Source organism: Simochromis diagramma, unplaced genomic scaffold (assembly GCF_900408965.1).
Source record: "Simochromis diagramma unplaced genomic scaffold, fSimDia1.1 OVJJ01000019.1, whole genome shotgun sequence".
NCBI lineage: Eukaryota > Metazoa > Chordata > Actinopteri > Cichliformes > Cichlidae > Simochromis > Simochromis diagramma.
Window position 1 is genome coordinate 48,600 of NW_024386967.1, and position 10,064 is coordinate 58,663.

Sequence of the window (10,064 nt, forward strand, 5' to 3'; positions counted from 1 at the left end):
CAAGCTGTAACCCTGTGTAAAAACGTTAGTCAGCAGTTACATGTCAAGCTACTTCAACTCCCAATTTACCTAAAAAGCAAATCCATTAAATCAAACAGCTCATTTGCAACCACCTGTACATCATAGAGTAATAAAAGATTCAGCACAACAGACAAGTATCATGTTCAGGTTTTCTCCAATCATTAAATCACTATTATTGCCGCAATTTGTCTTAGTCACTTGGGCAATGTTGCTCCACTAGTTTATCACTCAGAGCCCCCTAATGGCCAGTTAGTGAGCTCTAGGTCAAACTGTCCCCAAATTAGTTATTTGTTATTATTACTTGTTTTATTATTATTCTTCGTTTTCATGTCACTTGTCTGTTTTCTACTGCCCCCATCCTTACCAAAGCAAAGCAAACATTAGCAGCACATTGACCGCAGTCAAGCATCCACATTCCAGAGGTGCTATAAAAGATCTCCTGTCAGAAGAAAACATTAAGAACTGTAACGCTGTAAAGAAGAATATATATTAACGCTGCGCAGTTACCTCTGCAAGCAACACAAGACACAAAAATGGCATTTAAAAGTTCACTCATCCTTGAATATTTTGTCATCCTTCTACTTCTGTAAAAAGAAACACACATAAATTCATCCACCCTCTTGTTCTATCTAGGTGGAGGTTAACCTTAAGTCGTAGTCAAGTCTTGTCATCCTTTACCAGTCAGTCCGTTTGTTTTTATTTCCAGTCTTTCATCCGTTCATTCATTCATTCATTCATCCATTCCTTCTTTCTTTGCTGATAGTGGAAAACATCGCCGCATTTAGATTTCCGCCCTCAGCAAAATGACGTCATTTCAAAAGAGAAAGAAGAACTTGAGATCGGATTACCTCGGTGAATCCTTTTTTCTTAGACCGGGACTCTCGTTTCTAATTGTCCCCCTAAGTGTTTCCTCCAGAACCCATTTCAATGCGGAGAAACTCACTTACAACAATTTTCTCGCCGACGTGTAATGCTTGTAATTTCCAATGTGCAGATCTGCTTAAAGAAAAGATCCAGAAACAAAAATCAGTGCACTGTTCAAAATATAAAACAAAATAAAATGAAAGGTACCCAAAACAAAAATACAAACGCCCGGGTCTTAGGACTTGTCACTGAATATTCCTCCCCTCAGTAAAACTGCCAAACCTAAACCTACACAGAGTCAAATCAACACCACCTCAACCTTTTCATATTCATAAACCTACATGTTTTGCGTTCATGAAACAAAATTGAACCATTTCCATATTAAGTAATTTGAGCTCTTGAAATGTTTTAATTCTCTTAATTCTGCCAATTTATCTCAACACTTATTCAATGACTTTTATTCAACTGCTACTTGGTCACTCCAGTTTTACCTGCTCAAATTGCCTAGAGTTCAACAAAGTCTAGATCCTAGTTATCATGAAACTTGAACGGGTGTACGATGATTTACTTACAGTAATTTAGAATCATCACTCAACCCAACTCTACTACTGGCACTGCGTGACTTTTCTCACCATGGAAACCAGAATTTAGTCCAGAACTTTAATACCTCCGGCAATCGTGTTCAAGGCTGGCCCCCCTTTCTCCTTCTTTGTCCGTGTGTTCCTCCTTTTATTAAATCTCCATCACAATGATGTGGCGCTCTGAAATAAGACTCACACTGTTAATTCATCGTTTTCACTCTGCACCACTGCTCAGGCTGTTTTTCTCTCTTTTTTTTTTTTTTTTAGTGTACAGTAAACAATTGAGTCGAGGCCTTAAGCCCCAGATATCTCGCACAGGCATCGTTTTCATAACCAAACCGCTCGGGACTCTGCTCCCCAGACCACACAAATGCCCTCTGGGCTTATTATTATTATAGCAGATTCTGTATTTGACTTTGTTGTGTGCAGCATTGAGCCTTTGTCAGTAAAGCATTCTTCATTGCAGCAGCCAGAGCCTTGTGTGTCACTTCTTAGTGAATTGAATCAGCATTTTGATTTTGGTGCATGGGTGTGTATCAGTTTTCACTCCCTCAACGAGTGCATAAGTGTTCATGTGTGTGTTTCTCTTCATTCTGAGTCAGGGCCTGGAGGAGTGTGTGTTTGTGTGTTGGTGTATGTTTGTGTCCATCACCTTCCTGTTCTGTCGTTTAAGTAAACCAACGGCCTGAAGCCTGCCCTGGGGTCCCCCCTCCTCTTTGGGTCTGTTTGCATCCGGGTTGCAGCTGCCTGCATCTTCTCCTTGTAACTTGACCCTTTTGCTTCTGTAGCTCTTTCTGGCTTTGCTCCTGCTGTTGGAGCTTTGCGTCAGGTCTGACGACCTCCTGCTCCAGCAAGCTTCCACCTGATTTCAAGTCCTGTATGTGAAACTCCACGTCTGACTGATGAGTTCAGCTAGCATCCAGCTCCTCCGGAGCCGTGCTCAGTTTCTGCTCTGATGCCTTGAGCTCTTACTGAGGGCAAAAACCTCAGAGTCTTTTCCTTCCACGTCAGATTGGAGTCTGTTTATGTTGTCCTTACTTTGCTCCACAGCCTTCTGCAGCTCTGCTGTTTGGCTCTTCTCAAAGGTCAGCATTCTTTTGCTCACCCTCCCTTTTCCTCCAGGCTTAATGCGCGTCTCGTCACAGCTCTGTCAGCTGAAGCTTTAGCATTCGCTTTCTGCAGCACTGTTGACATCCTCAAGTTGTTGTTGTGTGTCCAGCTGCTGTAGCCTTCAGGGGTCAAAGGGTCAAAGATGGTAGCAGAGAGGGCAACGATGGTAGAGGAGGGTAGGAGTCCAGGTCAGCTTCGGCTTTCAGAAAAAACAAAAACAAAACAACCACAGGCGAACAGGAAAATGATGTTATGTAGAGTCTGTGTTGTGTTGGCTGTGTTATCCAGAGAGGGGAGAAACAACGGGGCCTTCTCTCCCCCCTTTTGTTTTTTCTCACCATATACTCAACTCATAACCCCCCAAGTTGGCAGGACAACACAGGTACGTGTTCAAATTCTCAAAATCATGTATAAAAACCTAAAAAGGAATTTTCTGTCATTCAGTAATCATTTGTCTTAAGCAATCAACAAAAACATGTCACAATTTGACTCTTCTAACCACTAAATTTGTCGTGTCCACACTGGATGACCAGTGTCTCTCCTTTTGAAAATAAGTTGTTGTCCTGCAACCCAGAGAGTTTATTTGTCAGTAGTGGATAAACTATATCATTTAAAAACAGGTGTATGTTAAGTGTTGCTACTTTAACCTTGCTTGTACGTGCACATGTATGTAAGCTGTTTCTTCATTGCATGTATGGGTGCGTCTGCATGTGGGTTAATTTAACTTTTTCTCAAACGAGGCATTTCACTAACACACACATGTGTCTGTTCCTCACACTTCTCATACCTTTCTCTGGTTGTGTGTGGTTTTATTTGTTTCAGTCATTTACCAGGAACATCTTTTCCTTTTCTCCACGTCTTCCGCCAGAGGTTAACACTGGTGAGATTCAGGGAGCACCCAGAGCAGTTCAGCGAGAAAAACACGCCTAAAACTTCATGCTTTCTTTTTTCCAGGAGGCGTGGGGACTACTCTGGTGTCCAGCCGTGAATTTTTTAGCCAAAGCTTGGCTTGTCTCCTGCTGTCGTACTCAGGTTTCCAGATTAAGAAAAAACCACCTGTATGAAGACACTAAACATACATTTAGTATTTGTATAAACATAACTGCCTAAATTATTGAAGTCTTGAGGAGGGTTGATTTAACTCCTTACTAACTTTAAACCCCACCAATAAAACAGAAACTTTCTCTAGTAAAAGCAAATTGTTTGTCCAGATTTATTCAAACTGGGCTCCTTCATTTTTATTTTCCATCGGAAAATAGTTCCTTATGTTTTTGACTGGATTGAATCGCGACAATCCTTTAGACAGGGACTTGCGACCTAATCAGATCCCCACCGGTAGCTGAATAATTTGTGCTGTTATTCACTGTTGCAGGCCTGCTTAGAACAAAAATGAGAAAAAGAGAGCTGATTATTAGCTCCTGAAAACACAAAAACAAAACAAAATCACCTGACAGGTTTTCTTTGAGTGCACTGTTACAAAAATAATGGGCCCCTCTCGGACATGTCCGTGTTTCCTAAAACTCCCTCTATTTAAAAACAAAAACAACAACCACCCAAACCTAACTGACAAAATCAGTCAGTCAGTCATCACCACATAATTCCACCTCCTCAATACACCGAAAATCTAAATAAAACCACACAATTTGCACTTTATGCACTTTAACATGCCTAGATTCAACATACTCAAATGTTTTTTATTAACCATTCACACCATTCCATCACTCATACAAACAGCAAGCTGTTTTTCTTTTCTTTGTGTTCTAAGCCAGGTTTAATCAATGTCTATGCATTAATCATCGTGGGCTTGTCTTGTCTTTGTAGGGTTAATGCGTTTTCTGCTTGTGTATGTGAATTTGCATATGTTGCTTTTGCAGCGTGTCAGACTCCTTCATAATTCTCCACTTAAGCCGTCAGTTTTCTTTCCCCAATTTACTAACCCAAATTTATAAACTCCCACCTTATTAACAGCATTCCTGGTCCTCTGCCAGAAGTTAGGACCCCACTTTGTCAGGTTTGTGGAGACATGGCACTGTGAACAATTCAACCAGAAACTTGCCTTATCAGATCCAGTCAAATTAACCCATAGGTTTTTCCTTTCGACTGCTGTACGTGGAGAATTGATCCAGTTCTGTTTATTTTCCTCCTGTAGAAACACAACTGAGACATTTTATTACTATCATGAGCACTTAAACTACCAGGTTCCCTTCTCTGGTCAGCAATACCAGCTTATGTCATGTGTATACGTGTAAGCAGGTCTTCATTGCTGTTCCTATGTATTTTTGTTAATGTTCAGTGCGTGTAAGCTGCTTTCTTCATTGCCTCCATATGTTACAGTCAGAATTAATTCATGCATCGTGTCACTGATTTCTTAATTTAAAACTGTCTCACTTCTGATTCTCTATAAGAACATAATTGCACATGTAACACTTTGTGTATGTGTGTTTTCCATTCACTCATGTAATTGCCAGTTATTGTCTTTCTTTATTTTATCTTCTTTTGTTAGCCTGTATTGGCACACTAAAGCATAGCATTAATATGATTTCCATTTCTCTTCTTAAAAGCTGCATTCGCTTCATGCTCACTCATCACCAACGAAACAGAGGACACACACGCTGCCCCCCTCTCTGTCCCTCTCTGCTCATACACACACTGCGGGGTTAGACACCCCCCTCCTTGCTGCTGCCTGAGACAGAGAAAGAGAGAGAGAGAGAGACACTTTTCCTTTTTTTTTTTTTTTCCTACGCTCTGTCTGGCCAGAGTTTACCTCATCTCTCTTATATGGGCATGCACACTTCCTGTCTCACACACACACGCACTCCCTAGTGCTCCTTTACAAGAGAAACTTCACAAACTTTCACTGCAACCAGTTTAAGCACGCAAAACCAGCAAAAATTCACTCTCACATTCACTTCCCTAATAACTAACAACCACACGACTTTGAGGCCTTTTGCCTGGAAACCATACTCTCATGTGTGTTTCTGGACTCTGTGTCTGTAAGCGTGCGCAATCCCTTAAAACTCATACCATCCTCACAGTAGATTGGCTAATCATAGCGCCAGCCAAAGGCTCGTGACCCTCAAGAGGCGATTTGAGCCACAACTCCTTTAACGGCACAGATGCAATATGTATGAACCCATTTACTAAGGTTTCACTGATGAAAAGAATCCACTCAATCTACTTATGCACACCGTTCCCTCCTTATAACGAAAGACTTAACCAACCTTTAAAAACTTTATACACAACATCAAATGAAGCCCAAATCTCTGCCTTTTCCAGGTAGAGAAGGAAATACACCCCAACTAGATAATCTCCAAACAATCACACCTAGTTCTCAAATTTTATCAATATATTTATCACCACACTCCTACTTTACGGGAGTTTTACACAAAAGATCATTACTCATGAGATTCCATTAAACCTTACTCACGTTAGGAAATCACAAACAGAAGACTACAAGGTTTAGTTTATTTAATATACCGAAATCTTTAATCACCTAGAGACACACTTTCACCTCCTCAAAAACTAGCTGTCAAGCATTTAAAATTGAGAAGTACAGACATGAAATCAAGGCCGCAGCTTCACACACACACCGCTCGTGCTCGCGCGCGGGTGCCCGCTGCCGCACAGCACAGCACAACCCCTCCTTTCTCCTTAGGAGAAATACACACACACTTCTCTGTCAGGGAGAGAAGAGAAAGGCGTTTTCGTTTTTTTTTTTCAACACTCAGGATCCACACAGCCAAATTTCCCCAACAAAAGACAATTTTCAGGCTTAACAAAAAGACAGATTACAAAGGAGTTTCAGACTCAACAGATTTATGAACTTATTTACACACACAGGTAATTGAAGTCCTATTTACCTATTTACACACGGGCCCGCATAGACGTCGTATGCCAGAAGAGGTTACACCTAAGTTTTTGACTAATTTAAAAGCATCTACGCCCAGGCCTCGCCTTACTACTCAATTACACGCTTCGGGAACGCCCTCCCGAGAGCGCTCGAATTCCTAAGAAAACACCATATGCCAGAACAACTTCTCTTCTCTGTTTCTCTGCTGGTGTTCCTAAATTTTTCAAATAATTTAAAAGCGTCTTTCAGCCCAGAGCCGCGCTCTTGCTGTCCGATTACCGTTTCAAGGACGCCGCCTTGAAAACGGTCAGATTACTAAGTTCTAGTTAATTTATAGCCGCGTCCCGCAGCTGGCAGGAAGTTCCACGTCCGACGCTGGCATCAGTCACCTACGCCTTCAGCTATACTTAAAACTCACAAGGCAGCCACGTTAAAGGACAACGGTCGGTCCCAGACCTGTCGATCAATCTGGCGCAGTAAGGAAGCAGTCTCCCGTCGACTGCTTCGGTTAATTTGGGATGCCCGAAGTTCCCCGGCAACCAACCGAGCAAAAAACCTGATCCCGCGTCCGAGGTCAGGGGTCACCGCCACAGTGCTGAGCAACTACGCCCTTAAGGGACCTCGTCCCCCGTCCTAAGAAAATTGACTTGTTTTTAAAAGCCTCACGGTGCGCTCTCGGCCCCGTTTAATTATCTGAAGCCCGAGACCGCGTCCCTGCTAATCAATTAAACCAAAAACCCTACACTAACCAGGTGACTGCTGGCATCCAGCCACCCACCTTAAACCGTGTTATTTGTTTCCACACACCTTAAAACCTTGTTATTTTAACCTCATATAACCTCTTAAACCTCTTAAAATTCGCTCCCACAATAAACAGCTATACCTTTTATCAGTAAAATATTCCCCAAACTTCTAACACTACTTACCCCAAAATCACCACGGACAGAACAGAAGCTCCACTGAGTGAACCTTTAATTTAGCACCTAATTTTCCAATTCGGCACCTTTGGAGATCCATCAACAGGCGGTGCTTACCTCTCTTATTTTCAGGGCCCATCACTCAGTGTAGCTCCTGGGTGTCCGTCCGACACCACTAGGCCGTCAGCCAAGCTCCTTAAAACATCCCTCCTCAAACCGGAGTTTCGGCACCAGATTGTTATGGTTCGAATTTGAGGAAAAGACAAACGACTGCATGGTCTCAGTGGATGTCAGAATAGGTGATTTTTATTATACATATGTACATATGGTGAAGATAAGCTCTCAGCGCTGATCTCCCCCGAACAGTTTCTTCACAAGGGTTTTATTACAATGATGACGTCAAGTCACATGATCGGTATCAGTCAGGGAGAACTCAGAAAGTTCCCCTATATGGCCTCCAGATGTTTCCACTCAGTCCAGCACTCAGAGAAACCGTGTGTGTGTGGTGTGTATCTCTATTCGTGTCTATTGTGTGTGTATATCGAACAGAGAGCCTGTCCTGAGCCGACCTCACAGTTAGATATTACTGGAAATGATAGCAGTTTGGGCCTGTTCAGAGAGTTTACCTAATATGGACATGAACTGCTACTTTAGAGAAAAACAAGTGTGTATTACATTGTGCATTTTGTGAAAGTGTATCTTATCAAAAACCGTCCTCAGATGACTCTCCTATTTTACTAAGTGTGTGTGTAAACGTGCGTGTCTTATATAAGTGTGTGCATGTTGTTGAGTACGTGCAGAACTGAACATAGAACCAAGGCAGGGTCCAACAGGACCCACAGGCTTCTGAGTGGTTACAGAACTGTAAAACAGCTTTCAGCAAATAACAAGAATAGTACAGAACAACAGTAGACTAATTAAAGTACTGATAATCTGTGTAGATTAATATTCTAGTCAAAGTAACCTAGATGTGATTCAAAGATTATTCTGTCAACTGGTTCAACAATGGTAAATGATTAATGGTTGATACTTCTGATTATAACTGTGATCATAAGAATACAAAATAAAATATCTCCTGGTCACACAGGTCATCGTAGTCAAAGGAGCCTCTGTCAGCAAAGAGGCACAGAAAAGAAGACCAGACACCAGCGAGGGAGGATAAGAAGGACAGACGCAACAACATTGTCATCCCCTATGTAGCCGGTGTATCAGGAAAAACTCAGGAGAGTTTTCTCCAAGCATGACATCCCGGTGTATTTCAGACCCAGCAACACGCTCAGACAAAAACTGGTTCACCCGAAAGACAAAACGCCAAAACACAGACTTAACAATGTGGTGTTTGCTGTACAGTGCAGCGAGGAATGCCCAGACCTCTACATTGGAGAGACCAAACAGCCACTTCACAAGCGCATGGCACAACATAGGAGAGCCACCTCCACAGGACAAGACTCAGCAGTCCATCTGCATCTTAAGGATAAAGGACACTCTTTCGAGGATGCCAATGTTCACATTTTGGACAGAGAGGACAGATGGTTTGTGTACAAACACATCACATGTCAGTTGTCAGCAGAAGTGTAGAGAGGACAAAATGTAAGCGCTGAGAACTTCAGAATCTGAGATTTGTCCAGATTTGTAGAGGAACAGATCAGATTTATTTTGTTTATATCATGTTCAGTCTTTCAAAATTAGAAAAGGCTGAATTTGTGTTGTTCAAACACACTGATTCCACAAAAAGACACAAATGTGAAATTGCCTAGCTAACAGTTACAGAGCTACATGATGATAATTATATGTGAAGACATCTGCTTTTTTAAAATATAGCTCCATGCTTGCATTTACATCTGTGACCATCGGAGAGCAGTAAGCACTCATTAGTCTGTTCCTCTTTACTGATGTCAGTGTTTCTGTCAGTTTAATAATATCTGTGTTCAAATATGTTTCAAATAAGTTCAGTATTCCAACATTGAAATGAACTTCATCATCTCAGCTGAACTGATTTTCAGAGAAACACTGCATACTGATGTCTGTGAAGCTTTGACAGAAAAACAGTTTAAAACATCAAGTGATTGAATCCATGAATCTAAAAATGTGTTTCTGAGTGAAAGAGACAGACGTGTACAGACTGAACTATCTGTTCAACAATCAGAGTGTTAAAGGACACTAACATGACACTCTTTAAACTAAACTACACACAGACACACTGAGGAACCACATGAGACTGTAAATCCAGGATAAAGAGGTTCAGTGAATGTGGTGTGGAAGGTGTGGAGGTGGATCAGAGAGTCAGAGGAGACTCTGTAGAAGGACACAGTGCCAGCAGGACAGTCCACATACACTGCTGCTCTGTTAGAGACAGAGGAGGAGGAGGAGGAGGAGATGGGTGTTTCTCTGTTATTGTGCCACACAGAGGAATAATGATCAGAGCAGAAAAGACTCCAGGACTGATCATTTCCACCAAAAACACACTCATCACTCCTTCCTTTCCTTTTGATTCCTCTGTAACTCACTGATATCTAAGCCCTCCTCGTTCACTCGACATCCCAGTAACAGCGACCAGTCAGACCATCTCTACACAGCAGCTGTTCACAAACATCAAACCTGTCTGGATGATCAGGATGTGACTGAACCTCCTCCACACGTGTCACCTTCCTGTTGTTGTCAGACAGTTGGAGCTTTGTGTTCACTGTGTTTGTGTTGATTGTGAGTTGACAGGAATCTGAT

The 10,064-nt window shown here is 41.9% G+C and overlaps 1 long non-coding RNA gene across 2 annotated transcripts; it reads right to left on the reverse strand.

The window, feature by feature from the left end:
• Positions 1–354: 354 nt before the first annotated feature.
• Positions 355–5,921, reverse strand: LOC120737806. 2 transcript variants are annotated; one of them, XR_005696841.1, is made up of 2 exons: positions 1,553–5,921; positions 355–1,017 (listed from the first exon to the last, which is right to left on the reverse strand). It is a non-coding gene; the product is annotated as an uncharacterized LOC120737806 (long non-coding RNA). The 2 variants fall into 2 exon arrangements; XR_005696840.1 differs by having other exon boundaries at positions 355–1,020.
• Between the last annotated feature and the right edge of the window lie 4,143 nt (positions 5,922–10,064).